Here is a 19,471-nt window from a genome sequence, read left to right as displayed (position 1 = left end):
TACATTTGGAGGCATAAAGATAGCTACAATTAATGTAATACACATATGAAACTAATAATTGAGAAGAATATTTTATAGTTGCCAAACTATTTCTCATATAACTAACAACCTCTGTCACTCTCTTTTTCACAACAATCGATAAAATAAGATAAAGAACTAAGTTAATGCAATGAATAAATTATTTTGTGTTACTTTCCAAATCAACCTTCCTGATGGTATGAATAAATTCATTCCAATTATTTTTAAATTATCTTATTAGTGAAGCTCATTTGAAGATAGTCACCTAAAGTCACAGAGATTGTGCTAACAACTTCAATCTAGTTCAGTATGATTACTGATTCCAAGGCTCTCTTTGTTTTTAAATACAACCTCAACAGAGAAAAAAACTAAAAAAAAAAAAAAATCATCTAACGCCTTTTTATTCCCGTATGCGGGGAGTAGGCGAGGCCATTTAGCCCTATCTAACTTTTGGAGACTGAGTGGGCAGTTCAATCTCCACTGGTACTAATCAGAGATAGATGGCCCAAAGCTATCACTAATTAAGCGGTACGTACCTCTTCACTGCGTATCACTAATTAAGCGGTACGCAGTGAAGAGAGACGGCTCAAATGTGCCGCCATCTCGTGGTCCCTAACCCTAACACAATATATTTAATGTCTGAAATAATGTGGGTTCTACGGTCGATTTTCTTGAGTTTACGGGACGAAAAACCCGAGTTTCTGGGAGGAAAAACCCACTTGCCCGTGCCAGAGATCGACTAACTCGGGAACCGGTCGAAAAAAGGCTTAGAAAAATTTCCTCTAGTCGCCGACTAGACTCGAAACCAAGTCTTCCTTCGTGCGGCTAAGCGCCATGGTGTGTAAACGCCACATCCACTGAGCTACACAGAAACAAACTAGAAAAAAAAAAAAAAAAAACAGTGGACCACATATCACTTAGCTCAATCATGGTATGATACTAAAATAAACAGAAGATATTAATAGCCAAAAGTCACTGATAATTTTATTGATTAGATCAGGTTAGGCTTATGTTGTGGTTAGGGTTAAATATTTATTTATTTTTATATTTTAATATAAAAATAAATAAATATCATATTTATGGTAATAAGGCTTAAAACAGTTCAAAAAGTTTTCATCATTGATAATTATTGGAAAACAATAAATGCTGAAAGAAGTAAGGGAAGTGTAGGAAGAAACATATGAGAAAATGCACCCCACAGGAAAATAATTTATAAATTAAGAGATATCATCCATGAACATGGAACAATTGCTGACCCATTCTCAGGGAGATCACATTCTGTCAGAACCACTGAAAATGCCAATACTGTGGCTGCTGCTCTGACACAGAGTCCACAAAAGAGTGCAAAACAGGAGGGGCTCTTTAAGAAGAATAATAGATGATCACAGACTTGATGCATGGTCTTCTAGAAGATGATACAGACAAAAGACTCCTAATGTGCAATCTCTTTATTAATCATCATAAAGAAGATCTGGAGGTTTAATGAACAAGATCATATGGTCTGACAAAGCTTCATTTGAATTAAATGGCAAGCGAGTCCCTGCAATTGCATGTATTACTCCCCCCCTTAGACAACCCCAATATCATATGGGAACAAAAACTTTCACCCAAGAGTAAGTGTCTGGGGGTGTGATATCCACTCGTTTGGACTATACTTTTTTTTTTATGAGGACACAGTTAAAGAAAATATTACTATCACATGTTGCCTCCTACCTTATTTCCAATGCTGAAAAATCAAAAAGTGTCATCAATATTTATTCAGGATGGAATACCGCCTCACACTGCCTAATGTATGCAACTTGCATGAGATTGGACTGGTGCCTTTGCCAGAAGATATATTGGGTTGGCAAACAAGTTTGTTCGATTTATGCGTTAGTACAAGTTTATGCTGCTTCGCCTGTCGCTATTGTTGTGCTACCATGCAATGCTATTGCGCAGTTGAAAGGCGACATTTCACATAACCTTTCAGTGAATTTTTGTTAGGCCTATTTCAGTTGCTTGTAACATATTTTTAGAAATGGAAGGAAATAACGTACATTACCGGCATATTTTGCTTTTTTATTTCAAAAAAGGCAAACGAGCTGCAGAGGCCCATAAAAAATATGCAGCGTTGCCCGACTGAGGTTGATTCGAGTGTTGTGAAGGATATCGTTGACAAAAATCTGTCACAAAAAGTGCGGTAGTTTGCTGCAGTACTGAACATATCCCATACAAGTGTTGAAAACCATTTGCACAAGCTGGGATATGTTTCAAAACTCAATGTTTGGGTGCCGCATGAATTGACTGAAGCCAATATGACTGCTCGCATATCCATCTGTGATTCGCTGCGACGTTGTCAAGAAAATGACCCATTTTTGAAGCAGATGATTATGGGAGATAAAAAATAGGTCATGTATGATAACATGGTATGTAAAAGATCATGGGGGCGGGGGGCACAAGAGCGACCCGCTGCAAACAACCTTGAAAGCGGGATTGCACCCAAAGATCATGCTCTCTGTGTGGTGGGATTATAAAAGTGTTGTCCACTACAAGGTGTTACCGTCAGGCAGAACGATTGATTCAACTGTCTACTGCTCACAGTTAATGCGACTTGCCCATGCAATTAGAACAAAACATCCTGAATTGGCAAATCAGAAAGGAGTTGTCTTTCACCACGACAACGCCAGACCACATACATCATTAACAACCCGGAGTAAATTGTTAAGTCTTGGCTGGGATGTTTTGCCGCATCCTCCGTATTCACCGGACCTGGCACCTTCCGATTATCACTTATTCCGATCATTGCAGAATTCTCCGGAAAGACACCTGGATCAGTTTTTTGCCAGTAAACCTCAGGAGTTTTATGAACGCGGCATAATGAAGTTGGTAGACAGATGGCAAGAGGTTATTGATAAAGAGGGTCAATATATAACTGACTAGTATGTATTATATATATATTAAATAAAATGTGTTTCATTCCACTCTGAAAAACCGAACGAACTTATTTGCCAACCCAATATTAAGCTAGAGAGCAACATGTTCTCACTTAATTACTCCCATAAATTAGAATAAAACAGTATAGATGGTGGCCAATAAGAGCTGAAATTATTGCTTAGAGTACAAAAGTACTCCAGAATGGACTGGAGGGGGGGGGGTTACAGGATCTCTTGGATATGTTTTTTTAATTTTATAGTGACTTAAAAGTAGCATTAAGATTGCAATATTGTAAAATTAAATTTATTTTATCTGATAACCTTTTAATGTATGCTATGGGGCTAGCTATGGTGTTTTACTGTAATCTACGTTATTTGCATTTTTGATGAAGTTTTATGAAGAACTTTATTGATAATATTTTTGCTATAGCCATTGTTTATAAATGTATTGCTAATAATTTGTAATTCTTGTTTAAAAGCTTGTTCATCAGAGCAAATTGTTATAGCTCTGTTTTTGAGGATCAGTTTATGATCCTCAAAAACAGATGACTCCAAGTTTTTGTGAAGGGTGGTGATAAGAGTTTGCATGTATATATTGGTTGGTATGTGTAGACTTGCAGTAGACAGTGAAGGATAGACTGCCTGAGAGAAGACATGTGACCATTGGATCTAAGAAAGGAAGTGAGTTTTGATTTTTCAATTTCAGTACTAAATTGTATGCATTTGTGCTGTTTGTTCAGGTGGCCAAAGAAGGTATTTAAAGTTTGGCAGCCATGTGGCCAGATAATGAAAACATCATCAACATATCTAAGTGAAACTGTAGGTTTTAAAGTAAAAGAATCTAGTGCCCATTGCTCAACAGCTTCCATATAAAATAAAAGTTTAGCAATTGGAGTGGGGGGAGAAGGATAGTGGCAAGCCCATGGCAGTACCACCTTTTTGTAGGCAAAAATTATCTTGTTGAAGTAATCGGAACATAGTACGTGGGCAAAGAGAGCCATAATATCAAGTGGAAATTTGCTCTGTAACAGAATTTTGTCACTGATTAGGCCATTAAACTGAAGTTTTACTATAACACAATAATTGTTTCCATAATTTTTTAATAATGAATGCTAATTACCGAGTAGCTATGAAGAAAAGGACTTACAATACAAAGTTCTCATAACAAAGTTTCTACATATTAAGGTCTTCTACATCGTTGCCATAATCTGTTGTGATGACTTCACAACTCACAGCAATTTGCCATATGAACTTCAGATTCCTGTCTACTACCACTCCATGGTCTTTTGCTTCCTCAACTTCCTCCAAAATTTCCTTAGCAAGTGTATACTTTGTATCCCATTGTTGCCTACCAAATTTCAGGACCTTACATTATGCAACATTGAAATGATAGTCCCATACTGTTGCCACTTGAATAAAATCTTTTCGATACATTTTTTTCTTATATAGCATGAAAGGAACATGCTATATGCAATCTGAATCATTGAAGAAACAACACAGTAGCAGAAAGTGTATGTAATTCATACTCAAACATGGAATATTTCAGAATGGAATTCCAATGAAACTTAAAAAAAAAGGTACAATAGTTTCATCAATAATTTATTTAACAATTCAACCATGCAAGTCCTTTCCAATGTGTATCTACATATATGTGTAGAGACACATTCACACTTATACAGATACACATAGTCTCCTATATATAGATAGAGTAACAATCTCTGCAGTGCACTTGAAAGAACAATCAGACACTGCATGCAAACATAGCCTCTATGGTAACAGAAATGTTTCTTCTGTTTGATTTCATATTCTACATTAACGATATATATATATATTTTTTTTTTTGTTGTTGTGATTTTTTATTAAAATCATATTTTTAACAACAAAATGGGGAAAAGAAAGTGTAAATTTATTTATCAACTAAAAGAAGATGACAAATATTTGTCAGTCTGTTCTTCAATAACCAGGTAAAACTAAAAGTTATATTTTAACCACTTTTGCAATATACTCTCTGAACTCATAGTCCACCAACACCTCCAAATCCCTAGTAGCATTACTTTCAGCAGGTCAGTTCCATCAAGGTAGTATACAACTGGTAATCTTTTTATCCCAAAATGCACTTCACATTTTGGGATGAAATGAAAGTTATTCTCCTTTGCCAATTCTCAAAGTCTATATAAATCATCCTGCAAGATCTATACCATCATCCTTATTAACAATTGCTCTACCTAGTTTTGTACTTTCAGCAAACAACTAAATATTTCTTTTGTTTAAACTTTTTTTCCACTTGGTTATATTATAAATTAAAGATGCCAAGAAATTATATTCTTAGTTTAATCCTTCATCCAAGTGCAAGCAAATAAAAATTTGCGTGTGAAGTAACATCACGACTGGACGAATTGTATATAGAGGCTAATGACTTCACATTAATTGCCATAGTATCCATAATGCAACACACATATCCTTAGGGATATGTGTGTTGCATTATGGGCATAAGTTATTAATGCAGGGAGTGTTAAGGATTTTAAGATTCAGTATGATAAATATGTTGTCAGTTGAATGAACCTCCCATGATGAGTCTGCCAAATCCATGGAGGGTGTGATGAGGATGATGATAACAACATATGAATATTTCTGGTCACATATCTCTACTGGCAGGTGGATTCGACATTGGGGTGCAAGTTAGGATTCTTGGCTACGCGGACGACCTGAATGTCATGGCGCATCAACGCAGTGGCATTGGTTACTGCTATTGAGGAAGCTGCAGAAGAAGTTGGCCTGAAGATAAACACCGAGAAAACAGATCCAGAGGGAGCTGCATAGTTTGAAAGGGTGAAGGTATTTAGGTACTTGGATTCTTTTGTGACTGAAGTCAATAAAGTTGAGGCGGATGTCCAGAGTCAGGGTAAATGCAGCGAATGTGGCCTATTATCAGGTGGCGTCCCCTTTTCATCTTGCGCTTGCTGTCTTGGACTACAAAGGTGGGCCTATACAAGACTTTGATCAGGCCTGTTCTCCTCTACAGTGCTGAAGCGTGGACTCTAACGGCGAGACAAGCCGATCACCTGAGAGTATTCGAGAATAAGATGCTACGAAGTATCTATGGATCGGTCATGGCAGATTGAGTCTGGAGGAGGCGATCCAATGCTGCGATACATGCTTTATGCTCGGCAGACATCTTGATGGAGCTGCGAGCCTGGCGTCTTCAGTGGCTGGGGCACCTGTACCGTATGGGTCCTGAAAGGACTGTGAGACAAGTGTTGGAGGCCTGACCCCAATCAGAGAGGCCGAGAAGGAGATGGGAGGATCAGGAGAAGGAAGACCTGCAGGCTGGAGACCAGAACGTGGCAGACAGTCGCAGAGGATCATGCCCAGTGGCGACATGTGGTGCTTGAGGCCAAAGTCCCCCCTGGGGGGGGGGGCTGATAGCACCTGGCTAATGTAATGTATCTCTATTTGCCTTCCCATATTTCATGTTTCTACCTCAAGTACTGATATGTATTCCAGATTGCATTCTACTTGAATGTTTTCTGCCACTGTTCTGGCACTTCTAGTTTCATTTAACAAACTTTCAAAGTAATTACTCCAGACAATCCAGAATATCTTCAGTTTTTATGTCACATTTATCTTTAAATCCTTTCATAATAGGCTTTTCTCCATTTCAAAGCTTCTTCAATAGCGTGAAGAATATTTTTCTACCTTCATGATATCTGTCATCATAAATTAAAGATGCCAATAAATTATATTCTTGGTTTCATCCTTTATCCAAGTGTAAGTAAACAAAGTATACACGTGAAGTCTCTTCATGACTGGGTTACTTGTATATAGAGGCTAATGACTTCACATTAATTGCCTTAGTATCCCATAATGCAATGTACATATCCTTATGGACATGTATAATGCTATGCATTATGGGAAGGATCACTATCCAGACTCAAGTGAAAAAAAAACTTTCAAACATCTTTCTCTAATCCAGAGTATTTTAGTAATAGGGTATAACACCTTTTGACTACTTGTATATGGAAATATGACTTCTGCATTACTTCAACCTTGGTATCACTTTTAGGTCAGGCTTCCAGTGATGAGACTTCAATAAAGGTTAAAATTGGTCTAGGTAGTGGTCCTTCCCATAATGTATAACATTATACATGTCTGTAAGGATATGTGCATTGCATTATGGGATACTAACACAATTGATGCGAAGCCATTAGCCTCTATATACAAGTAGCCCAGTTGTGATGCTACTTCATGCCAAATTTTTATTTGCTCTTAGATAAAGGATTAAACCAAGAATATAATTTCTTGGCATATTTATTTTAACTGAATATTTCTTTCTGATATCGTTTCCTATATCATTAATATACAAACTAAATAGTGCAGCCAAATACAGAACCCTGCAGAATAACACCGGTCACAAACCGCCTCACTGGGCTCAACAATTTTATGAACTATTCTTTGATGTCTATCCATCAGCTGCCCTCTCATCTGTGTCACCAGCTTCATATCCAAACTCATCTACTCCAAATTTATGGAAGAGAATTCCATGTGGTATCCTGTCAAATGCCTTTTGCAAAGTCCAACAGTATCATCATGTAGACATTCACATTATCCAACTAAGATGTCACTTTATTATAAAGAGTGAGTAAATTGCTGATGTATGACCTACACTTAACAAAACAATACTTCCTCTCCATACAGTATCATATTCCTATCAACAAAGCTAATATTATTTCCTGTTTACAACTGCTTCTTTTTATTCTGCATATATTTATTCTTTTCTCCTCAGCAGTTTTTTTTATCCAAATATATCATATCATGCTATGTACTATCATTCAGTCTGTGCAGCATAACATGACACTACAGAACAGTTAACTTACTATTTGACATTTCTATGAGACCCAAGGACTCATTACAGGAGGCCAATCGACACTACATCACAGGCCACTATCCAACACCACACTACTCACTGTAACACTGAATAATCCAGTCTTCACTACAGCAGCTATCAGCCACCATGGCAATAGTATTTTTGTCTTATGGCAAAAAATGATCCTTTATCAGTGATGCTATTATTACTATTACAAGACACTTCTTCTTTAGCTAGTTGAACCTCTATAATTCTTATCTGTATGCACCAGCTTCTTCTAATCCTTTCTCTCTTGAGCTTTTTCATTCCAGTTCTGAATTCCCATCTCATCTAAGTCTTTTTTGATATTATTCTTCCAACGCATCCGCGTTGGGAGAATAATATCAAATTGGGTCGCTTTCCATCAAGCTTCATCTTGAATGCTTGTTTAGCCATTCTCTATTCACCCATTCTTTCCACATGTCCAAGCCATCTCAATCAGCTTGCTCAAATCTCTTCAACTAGAAGTGGGGATCTATATAGTTCACTATCTGATCAAAAGTATCCGGACACCTACTCTAAACTGTAATCAGGCTTTCCCTGTGACACACTTTCCAGTAGTGGACATTAACACGGGATGGGTCCACCCTTTACCTCTATCACAGCTCTAACTCTGCTGGGGAGACTTTCTACCAGTTTTTGGAACATCTCTAGAGGAATTGCAACCTATTCTTCCTGAAGAGTTGTAGCCAGAGCAGTTCATGATGTGGGTGGTTAGGGTCTGGAGCGAAGTCGGCGTTCTAATTCAAACCAAAGGTGTTCTTATGGAATTCAGGTCAGGGCTCTGGGCCAGCCAGTCCACTTCTGGAACGTTATTGTCCACAAACTGTTCCCTCACAGACCTTGCTTTCTGACAGGTAGCAGTGCAATGCTGATACAGACAACAGTCATCACAGAATTGATCTTCTACTGCAGACAGTACGCAACAGGTCAAAATGTCCTTGTACCCTTCACATTTAGATTTCCATGTAGTGTTATAAGAGGTTCAAGTCCACTCCATGAGCCCCCCTCCTCCAAATTTCACTGTTGGTACTACACAAGCTTGTAGGAATCGTTCTCCAGGCATTTGCCACACCCTCCCATCCGTCTGCCACATAGTAAAGCATGATTCATCACTCCAAATCACACATTTTCAGTTGTTCACTGTCCAGTAGCGTCGCTCTTTACACCACTGTAGGTGCTGCTTAGCGTTCACAGGAGAAAGGTCTGGTTCATGGGCAGTGGCTCAACAATGGAACCCCCATTCCTCTTAATTCTCAATGCACAGTCATGGTGTTGGCTGGACAGTTAGTAGCACTGCAGAACTCTCGGGTGATTGTTTCACTCGATGTCTAGTGATTTCCATGAACCACCTTCTTCAACGCCTGACGGTCCTTGTCTGTCATTAAATGTGGATTACCCAACTGTGGTTTTGTTGTAGTTGTGCCTTCATGTTTCCACTTCACAATCACGTCACCAACTGTTGACTTGTGCAACTTGAGGAAGGTTGAAATGTCTCAGACATTTCTTACTGATGTCGCAACCAATAACTAGTCCATGTTTGAAGTCACTGAGCTCCCTTGACCTATCCATTCTGCTCATACTTCTTATCACTGAACAACACACGGATCAACGATTCCTTTTATACCAGTAAGTGAGGTCATAGTGATATCTAAACATCAGTTTACGAATTACAGAGGGGATGTCCGGATAATTTTGATCAGACAGTGTAGTTCTTGGTTATGCTTCTTCTCCATTCACCTGTTGTGTTATCTCTTACAGGTCCATAAACATCATCAAATTCTTGACATGTACATTCAAGGGGTGTACAGGATATGATGGTACTTCATGAAAAATTTACATCATTACTAACTTCCTATCTACAATTTTCCTCCAGATCAATCTGTTACTTGTGACTCTAACATTATCAGATCTCATATACGTTGGCTGTTCAATAAGTAATAAGACTATATTTATACAGAAAACAGATTACCTTTAATCGTCATCATTTACATGGTCTTTTTCGAAGTAACTACCATGATACGCAATGCATTTGTCCCAAACATTGCATCCACTTCTTAAACACATGTGAAAGTCCGTTTTTTGAGAGTTCTTTCAAAACCGCTTCCGCAGCTTTTACACATGCTTTGTTACTTTCAAAATGGCGGCCTCTTAGTGGTTTCTTGAGCTGAGGAAACAGCCAGAAATCGCACAGTGTGAGATGAGGACTGTATGAAGGGTGCGGTAGGATATCTGTGTTGTTCTTCTGCAAAACGTCCATTATCATGGTGCAGTAAGAAGCCATTCTTCAGCAATGGACGCTTCCTTTTGACGTGATTGATGATAATCGCTGCTGTGTTGATCATTGTCTCTGTGATGGATGTTGAAGGTCTTCCCTCACGTTATTCTTCCACATTTTGCCTTCCTTCCTTAAAAGTTTTATGCCAGTGAAAAACACTTGCCCTCGACATTGCTTCATCATGGAAGGCTTCGCATATCATGTTAAAAGTGTCCGAAGCCGATTTTTGCAAATGCACACAAATTTTAATCGCATAACGCTGTTCCAAGGACGCTTCCATTTCGAAGACTGGTCACGCCTCATAGGCACGCCAAAACAAGCTTGTGTTTAGTAACGTGACACCCTGGCACATCAGCCCATATACGCCATCTATCAACCTCTTTTGTTAATACAGACAGCAACATTTCTTTATTCCACAGAAATTAATATTGTGATGAGTGGTTTCACCACAGTAAAATTAGTCTTATTATTTATTGAATAGCCCACATATATCTATCTTCTAAGGCACTTTTTACCATATCAATTCAGCTATATCTTGGTCTTCCTCTGGATCGTTTACCTGCCAACTGTCAGAGAACACTTATTTTGCTAATCTTTTCTCTCACGTTCTGTTTAATTGACCATACCACCTGAGATTAGCTCTGCTAACAATGCCAAGTTCTTTCCTAATATCCTCGTTTTAAATATGATTTAGCCATTGATGCCATCTGTTCATGCCCCTAATCTTTCTCAGAACTCCCATATATCTGCGGTCTCTAGTCTTTGGTCAACTGTTTTACTTCTGACCCAGCTCTCAGATCCATAAGTTGACTTGAACACTGTGTTGTATACAACTAATTTCATGTTTTGACCAATTTCTCTCTTATTCCATATAAATTTATTCAGTTGACTTCCTACCATACTAGCTTTGTTGATTCTGTTGTCTATTTCCATATTTAATTTACCATCCTCATTAAAAATCGTGCCTAGGTAGCTGAAATGTTTTCCTTGTTCTATAGGTTCTCCTTTCACAATGCAGTTGATATTTTCAATGCTTCTGCTTATTTTCATTGTCTTTGTCTTGTTATTGCTGACCTTCGTACCAAATCTATTACAACAGTTATTCAATTTAGTCAGGGAATCTTTGCAGACTTGTAATGGATTTATTTAGTAGTATAACATCATCCGCATAAAACAAAGAGCTGACATTAACATCTATTTTGATATCAAATTTAATACCACTTTCCCTCATAATGTGATCCATATAGATAATGAATAACAGAAGGGGTAATATACATCCTTATCTGACACCAAATTTAACATTAAACCATCTTCCTTCAATTCTAACTGATGACTTACAATTTGAATAAAGAATTGCTAGATATAATGCTCCACTGACACCATACAACTGTAACGTTTTGAATAGCTTCTCTCTTGGCACATTGTCATATGCCTTTTCCAGATCTACAAAACTTAAATACAGAGTTATATTTCCATGATTTCTCAACAATTTGTTGTAAAGTGAAAATCTGATCCTAACAGCCTCTATATGGCCTGAATCCAGTTTGTTCTTCACCAAGCTTCTCTTCCACAATCCTTCTCAATCATTTCTCAAATATACTTGCATAAATCTTACCAGGAACACTCAGTATAGAAATACCTCTGTAATTCTCACATTCAGTTTTACTTCCCTTTTTATATATGGGTACTATGAGAGCTCTAATCAAATCATCTGGAATTCATCCTTCTGTCCAGGCCTTCTGAATTATGCAGTGCAGCCACTTCAAAACTTTTATACCTCCATACTTGAGCATTTCTGATCAAATATCATCTACTACATCTTTTTCTACTTAATATGGATATGTATTCTTGATTGCATGCCTGCTGACTGTTTTTTACCACTGTTCTGTCACTGCTTGTTTCATTTAGCAATTGTTTAAGTAATTACTTCATATATCAAGAATATATCTTTTCTCCAGTTTTCATGTCACCTTTCATTACCTCTAATTCCTTTTACAGTAATTTTTCGTCCATTTCTAAGGTTTATCAACAACCTCCAGAATATTTTGCCACCTTCTTGATATTTATTTTCTATGTTCTTACCAAAGTCTTCCCATGACTGTTGTTTAGCTAGTTTTACACAGTGTTTAGCTTTCTTACATTTGTCTCTATATTCTCTAAGAGCAAAAGCTGACTTATTTGCCAGGAACTTTTGATATGCTTTCTTCTTCTTTTCCTTCACTGCCTCTTTAACTTCCTGTGTCCACCAAGGAGTTCTGATTTTTCTATTCTCGCAGACAACTTCACAACATGCATCTCTGGCTGAATCAATCAATGTTTTCTTCAGGGTTTGCCACTGAACCTCCAAGGTTGGGTTCCTGTTCTCAAACTCTTTCATTTTTTCTTCAATAATCTTTGTGCATTTTAGCCTACAGTTCACATCTGAGAGCTGTTCAACTTTTATTCACTTTAAAACTTTCTTACATGTTCTTCTTTTCAATATGAAATTCAATTTTATTCTGCTCAACAAATCCTCTGTACACTCTGGTGTCCTGCACCAGGGAGAAAATATCACTATCAACAATAACATAGTCAATGAGACTTTTCTTATTCCTTTCTTCTTCTCTCCATGTGAATTTCTGCACATTTTTATGTTGGAACATAGTGTTAGTAATAACCAGTCCATGTCCTGAGCAGAAATCCAACAGATATTTGCCATTATTATTAGCTTTGCTCTTTTCTCCAAATTTTCCCAAAATATTTTTGTCTGACAATTATTTCCTACTCTGCTATTTAGATCCCCAAAAAGGACCAACTTTCCATTTTTCATTTGTGTCAGTTGCTTTCTCTAAAGCCTCAAAAAATTCCTCCACTGCTAACTTAATAGAACCTTCTGTGGGACCACAGGCACAAATAAGTCTCATTGTCCAGTTCCCCATTCTGATATTTGCCCACATCAATCTACTTGAAATTGCCCTCCATTCAAGAAGATGAGCCTCGTATTTTGTGTTGAATACTATGGCTACTTCTTTTCCTTGATTTCTGTCTTTTTTGAGGATTTTATTTCCTAACATATGCATCTTATTCTGTTGTGCTCCAGGTTTCTGTTCCATACGAAACAATAGGTCTAATGATTGTCTTGTATATTTCTGTTTTAACTCTACTTGATCTAATTTTGGAAGATAATAAATGATGTAGTGAATGATAAGATCTATAGGAGGCATGTATTCTAGCTTTTATTTCTGTACTAATTTTCTTGAGTAATCAATGTTCCAAGATATTTAAAGGAGGTGGCAGTTTTAAATTTCAAAATATCAATGGTAAAATAGTGATTTCCCCCTTGATTGTGATTTCTGCATACATTTAATATTGTTTTATCCTGGTTAATTTGTAATCCTAGTTTTTTTAGCAGCAATTCAGAGTTTTCTAAATGTTGTTCTAATGTCTTCAACACTTTCTCCAACAAGGCATAAACATAAACAAAACAGTAATAATCTTCTTGAACAGTAATATTAGGATATGCAGATTATCATCTGCATATCCTAATATTACTGTTCTGTTTATGTTATCTTTTACAATTTCTTGAATGCATTTTTTTAATGGCAAATTAAAAAGGGTGGGTGAAAGGGCATCTCCTTGTTTCAATCCTATCTCAATATCAATCAGATCTAATTCCATTTGCTAATACCATGCTTCGGCTGTCAGTGTAGCAAATTTTGATTAGACATCAGTGGCGCCCGTAAAGTTTTAATTGGGGGTGCTGCTTATAGAAAATAATTTTAAAAAAAATTCTTTTTTTTCCTAATTAGTAACCAATTTATTAATAAATAAATCTACAGATTTATTTATCAATAAATTGGTTACTAATTAGGAATAAAGAATGATTTTTTTTTATATTTTGTATAGGCAGCACTTCCACTTTAAAACTTCATGGGCCACCACTGTTAGATGTATTATCTTATGAATAGTATTCATAGTTCATCTAATATTCCCTAAAGTCTTTCTCTATGAATGCTATCATATGCTTTTCTAAAGTCTACAAATGAAATATGGATCTGCAGATTGTGTTCGCAATTTTTTTCTAGTATTTGTCTATTTGGTTCAACTATTGATCTATTTCTTTGAAATCCTGCTTGATATTCACCAATATTTTCTTCAGCATAAGGTAAGATTCTTTTTAGTATAATATTAGATAAAATTTTGTAGCCTGTTGATAGTAGCAATATTCCCTCTGTAATTTTCACATTCATATTTGTTTTCCTTTTTACAAACTGGAATGATTAGTGATTATTTCCATTCTGTGGATATCCCTTCTTTTTCCCATATTAAATTTACCAGCTTATGCATATAAGTGGTTAATTCACTATCCCCATATTTAATAAGTTTGGCTGCTATTCCTTTAGTATCTAGTGCCTTGTTGTTTTTGAGCAGCTTTATACTTTCTTCTACTTCAAAGCTACAGAAGGTTTAATTATTTCTGGGTGACAAGTATGATAAGTACCATATATGTCGGCAAATAGGACAACCGTCATATAAGACAAGGCCTAAATTTTAGGCCTCGTCTTATACGACAAAGCCTAAAATTCGGTTGTATAAGATGACCCCCCAATTTCTTCTTTCTTGTATTAATGCAAGAAATTTTGTTAGGTATTGTTGTTATATCCGTTTTTATATCTATGCATATCCGTTATTTTTTTGCATATCATAGATTTAGTATTTACGCGAATTACCCTAATTAAAAGTGATTAGCCCCAATTTTAATTAATTATTAATTTTGCATTTTTTTAAATTTTAGGATTATTAAAATTGTTATCATTTAAAATCATGGAACCAGAAACAAAATGAAGAAAGCATGAAGCTGGATTTAAAATAAGGGTAACTGAAATGGCAAAGCAAACTAATAACTATGCTGCTGCAAGAAAGTTTGCCATAACCGAGAAGATGGTAGGAGAATGGAGGAAGAAAGAAGATATTTTAAAAAAAATTGCCAAAGAAAAATGTGCAATGAGAACAACTGGAAAATCACATTGCAAAATGGAAATTCGAACAAAGGTAGAATGGTCAAGATTGAATCCAGATGAAAGTATAGAATTTCAAGCTACTTCAGGATGGTGTAATTGTTTTATGAAAGACAAAATCTGGTAATACGACAAAAAACGAAAATTGCTCAAAAACTACCAGCAGATCTCGACCACAAACTTACCAGTTTCCATAAATTTATTATTCAGTTGAGACAAGAATATAAATTTCTATTGTCAAATATTGGAAATATGGATGAAACTTCTATGAGCTTTGATATGATAAGCAATAAAACAGTGAAGTCTAAGGGTAGTAAGAGTGTGCTAGTTCGAAGTACAGGTCATGAAAAAACAAGGTTTACGGTTGTGTTTTCATGTTTGGCTGATAGAACCAAGTTAAAACCAATGATCATCTTCAAACATAAAACTAAACCTAAGATAAAATTTCCTTCAGGTGTTTTTTTACATTTTCACAAAAAAGGATGGATGGACGAAAATTATGGATAAATAATGTGTGGAACATGCGACCAGGCAGTATAATGAAGAAACGCAGTTTATTAGTATGGGATATGTTTTGCAGATTTAACTGAGAATACTAAAAGTCTTCTAGAAAAAAATAACATCAACAATAGCTTGGGAAATAAATTGACCTATTTCGACAGTGAATACAATAGTGAAGGATATAGTTCACATTGCTGAAAGCACGAAAGGTGAGGTAGCACTGAAAGGCACAATTATTACCAAGAAGAGGCTAGGCCTGGTATCAGAGATGGAGAAATTGTTGTCTCACTGGATCGATGATCTGACACAGAAGTGGATACCGCTAAGTTTACTGATTATCCAGGAGAAGGTTATATCCTTTTATAAGGATTTAAAAGAGCAGGCCAGCATCATGGATGCAGAGAGTACATTTAAAGCTAGTGCTGGATGATTTCAGTTTGTTTATATTCTTTTATATTATGTATTTTTCATACTTTCATATTTACAGTATGTATATTATTTAAATACAAATTACAAATACAAAAAAAATTCGAGTTACGTAAAGGTTCACAGAATACATTATTTACGTAACTCGGGGTGTAACTGTATATAAAATCAATAAAAACAGTGAAAAAATCTATAGCCTGCCCACAGTACGAATGTACCATAAGTTACAAATAAACATTTAGTTTATTTGTAAGTAGGTGACAGCCACATAGGTAAAAAAAAAAAAAAAAAAAAAAAAAAAAAAAAAAAAAAAAAAGACTTTAAAAACAAGTCACTGATTTGGTTAGAAAAGCATAAAAAAAAAACACATAAGCAAGCAAAGCACTATGTAAAATTACCTAAACAAAAGTCAACTTTGGTAAGAGCATAGAAAATAAATATCAAGAAGGTGGCAAAATATTCTGGAGGCTATCGAAAAAAAAAAAAAAAAAGGTTAGAAATGGAGGAAAGAGTACTGTTAACGGAATCAGAGATCATTAAGGTGACATTTAAAACTGAGATAAAGATATTCTAGATGTCTTCTGGAGTAATTATTTTAAGACTGCAAAATGAAACAAGCAATGACAGCATAGTGTTGAATGGTAGAAAACACTCAACAGGAATGCAATCAGGAATACATATCGATACTTGAAGAAGAAAAGAATATCAAAAACCTGATGATATCTGATGAGAAATGTTCAAATATGGAGGAATAAAAGTTTTGTAGTGGCTACACTGCGTAATTCAGAAAACATGGCCACAGGGCCAAATCCAAGATGACTGGAGAAGGACTCTCATAGTATCAATCTATAAAAAGGGAAATAAAGCTGATTGTGAGATTTACTTCCCTACTGGTTATTCCTGGTAAAATTAATGCAAGCATACTTGAGAAACCGCTAAGAAAAATTGTTAAAGGGAAGCTCAGAGAAGAAAAAGCTGGATCCATGCTAAATAGAAGTTGTTTGAATCAGATTTTTACTATCTTAAGATAGTAGAGAAATAATGGAAATATAACAAGGATATGTATTTTAGTCTTGTAGATCTTGAAAAGGCATATGGTAGGGTGCCAAGAGAAAAGCTGTTCAAAATGCTATAGTTATATGGTGTAAATGGGGCATTATATCGAGCAATACTTAGTCTATATTTGAGCAGTTAGAATTGAAGGAGGCAGAAGAAGATGGATTGATGTTAATTCAGGTGTATGACAAGGGTGCACATTATCTCCACTGTTATTCATCACCTTATAAAGGAAATTAGTATTCAACCTGATATCAAACTTAGAGAATGTTAATCTCAGCTCTTTACATTATGCAGCTAATGTCATACTTCTAAAAACATTCAGTATAAGTCTATCTATAGGATTCTCTAAGAATAACTGCATGAAATACCAAATTTATTTGGTATTTCATACCAAATAAATTTGGCATGAAAAATCAGCAATAAAAGACAAAGATTATGCAAATAGGCAGAGACATTGAAAACATCAATTGTATCCTAAATGGAGAATCTATAAGTAAAACATTTTAACTATTTAAGCAATTTTTAGTGAAGATGGCAAATTAAATATAGAAATGAAGATCAGAATTATTAAAGCTGGTATGGTAGAAAGTCAACTGAATAAATTTATATAGAATAAGATGGTTAAAATATTAAACTAGCTACATACAACACAGTGTTCTAACCAATTTTAACTTATAGATCTGATAACTGGGTTAAAAATAAAACACTGGAGAGAGACAGATATGAGAGTTCTGAGAAAGATTAGGGCACTGAACATATGGCATCAATGACAAATCATATTAAAATCAAGAATATCAAGAAAGAAATTGATATTGTTAGCATTCAGGAATGTGCTAGCAGAGCTAATCTCAGGTGGTATGGCCACTTAAACAGAATGGGAGAGGAAAGATTAGCAAAACAAATGTTCTTTGCCAGGATGGCAAGAAAAAGACCTAGTGGATGACCAATATCTCTGTAGATTGATACAATGAAAAAAAAGTGCCTTAGAAGATAGAAATATAAGATCTGATAAAACTAGAGTCTTGACAGATAGATTAATTTGGAGAAAAACTGTTGAAAAGAAGTTAGTATTCACATAACTTTTTCATGTAGTATTATCATAATATCCAGTACCTTCCCCCACACCCTCCGTGAAGGCACATGGAATTTGATGATGATGAACTATCCTGAAACTCAACTAAATTTAACACAGTGAGGAAAAACAGAGGCCATGGAATAACATCACAACAATCCATTAAGTTGTGTTTGAAGCAAAACTTTCAAGTTTTCAGTAGACTAAGCAGAGCAGCTAAATTACATCACTCCTTATAGTGATAAGAGTATTTCTCTGTCATCCTTTCAACAAGAGAGAAAATTTAACACAGGAAAGAGAGAACAGTGCTTCCTTCCATGCATGCAATACAAACTAATGACAGTTCTTACACAGTGCAACAGAGGCACACATATTAAAATAATTTCTTCCTCTCTAATCACTAATGAGGCAAATTATAAATTGTAACTTTGCTTCCTCAGAGAAATTCCTGTTTCATAACTTTGAATTTTCCACCACCCTTCTCTATGCTATCTGCATCTAGCTGTTATTTTTAAGCATTTTCCCCACTGCTAGCCAACATATGCTGCATGATATCAGAGGGGCTGCATTCACATAGATTCTTCACTACTGTGCTTGCCAACACTGCTGTCAATATGTGCCTTTGTCTAGAGGTAAATAACTTTGGCATTAGCAGAATAGATCATTCTCTGGGAAGCTTCCAAGTTTTCAGAGTAAGCAATTCCTTAGCTTTGGACTATGAAGAACCAGAAAAACTTTTTAGCAAATGGCATTTTTTTGAACTTTGTGGACTTTATAAGCTACATTCTTTTAGCTGTTTCAGCTACAGGGTCCTATGTATAGTGGCATCTTCCCAAGATCAGATGAATTTGCACATCATGAAGGGTCAAGTGTGATGGCCAGTCTACTTGGCCAAGTGGTTAGCATATCCACTCTCCAGCCAAAAGGCTGTAGGTCCAGCCTTTTGGGCATGGATGTTGTGATTGTTTATGAAAATACTAGTGGTGGTGACCAGTGGGCAGGAGATGGCGTTGGTGGAGATGATGCAGTGGAGATGGAAAGGTGTAGAATAGGTGCCCTCCCTTGATGAGTCTTTGGACTCCCTGGATGTGTCATATAATAATAATAATTGTATAAAATGTGAAACACAATTAGTTCTGTATTTTTCTACAAGGGATATGAATAGGCATTTAAGAGGAAAATACAACTAGAATGCATCTAGGGCAGTGTTTCTCAAACTTCAGATATTGGCATACCCCTTCTTAAATTTTCATTATTACCAAGTACCCCCCCCCCCCTTATCAAAATAATAATAAAAAATAAATA

General features: G+C 35.9%; 1 protein-coding gene across 2 annotated transcripts in view; it reads right to left on the bottom strand.

The window, feature by feature from the left end:
• LOC150102639 (BTB/POZ domain-containing protein 6-B-like) overlaps positions 1-19,471 on the bottom strand; it is a 112,400-nt gene that overhangs the window by 47,211 nt on the left and 45,718 nt on the right. The gene's annotated exons all lie outside the window — the stretch shown is intronic.

The sequence above is a fragment of the Typopeltis vanoorti genome, chromosome 10 (assembly GCF_054136105.1).
Source record: "Typopeltis vanoorti isolate ZY-2024b chromosome 10, IOZ_Tvanoo_1.0, whole genome shotgun sequence".
In the NCBI taxonomy this organism is placed as follows: Eukaryota; Metazoa; Arthropoda; class Arachnida; order Uropygi; family Thelyphonidae; genus Typopeltis; species Typopeltis vanoorti.
The sequence above is the reverse complement of the archived record's forward strand: the minus strand, read 5'-3'. Positions and strand labels throughout refer to the sequence as shown.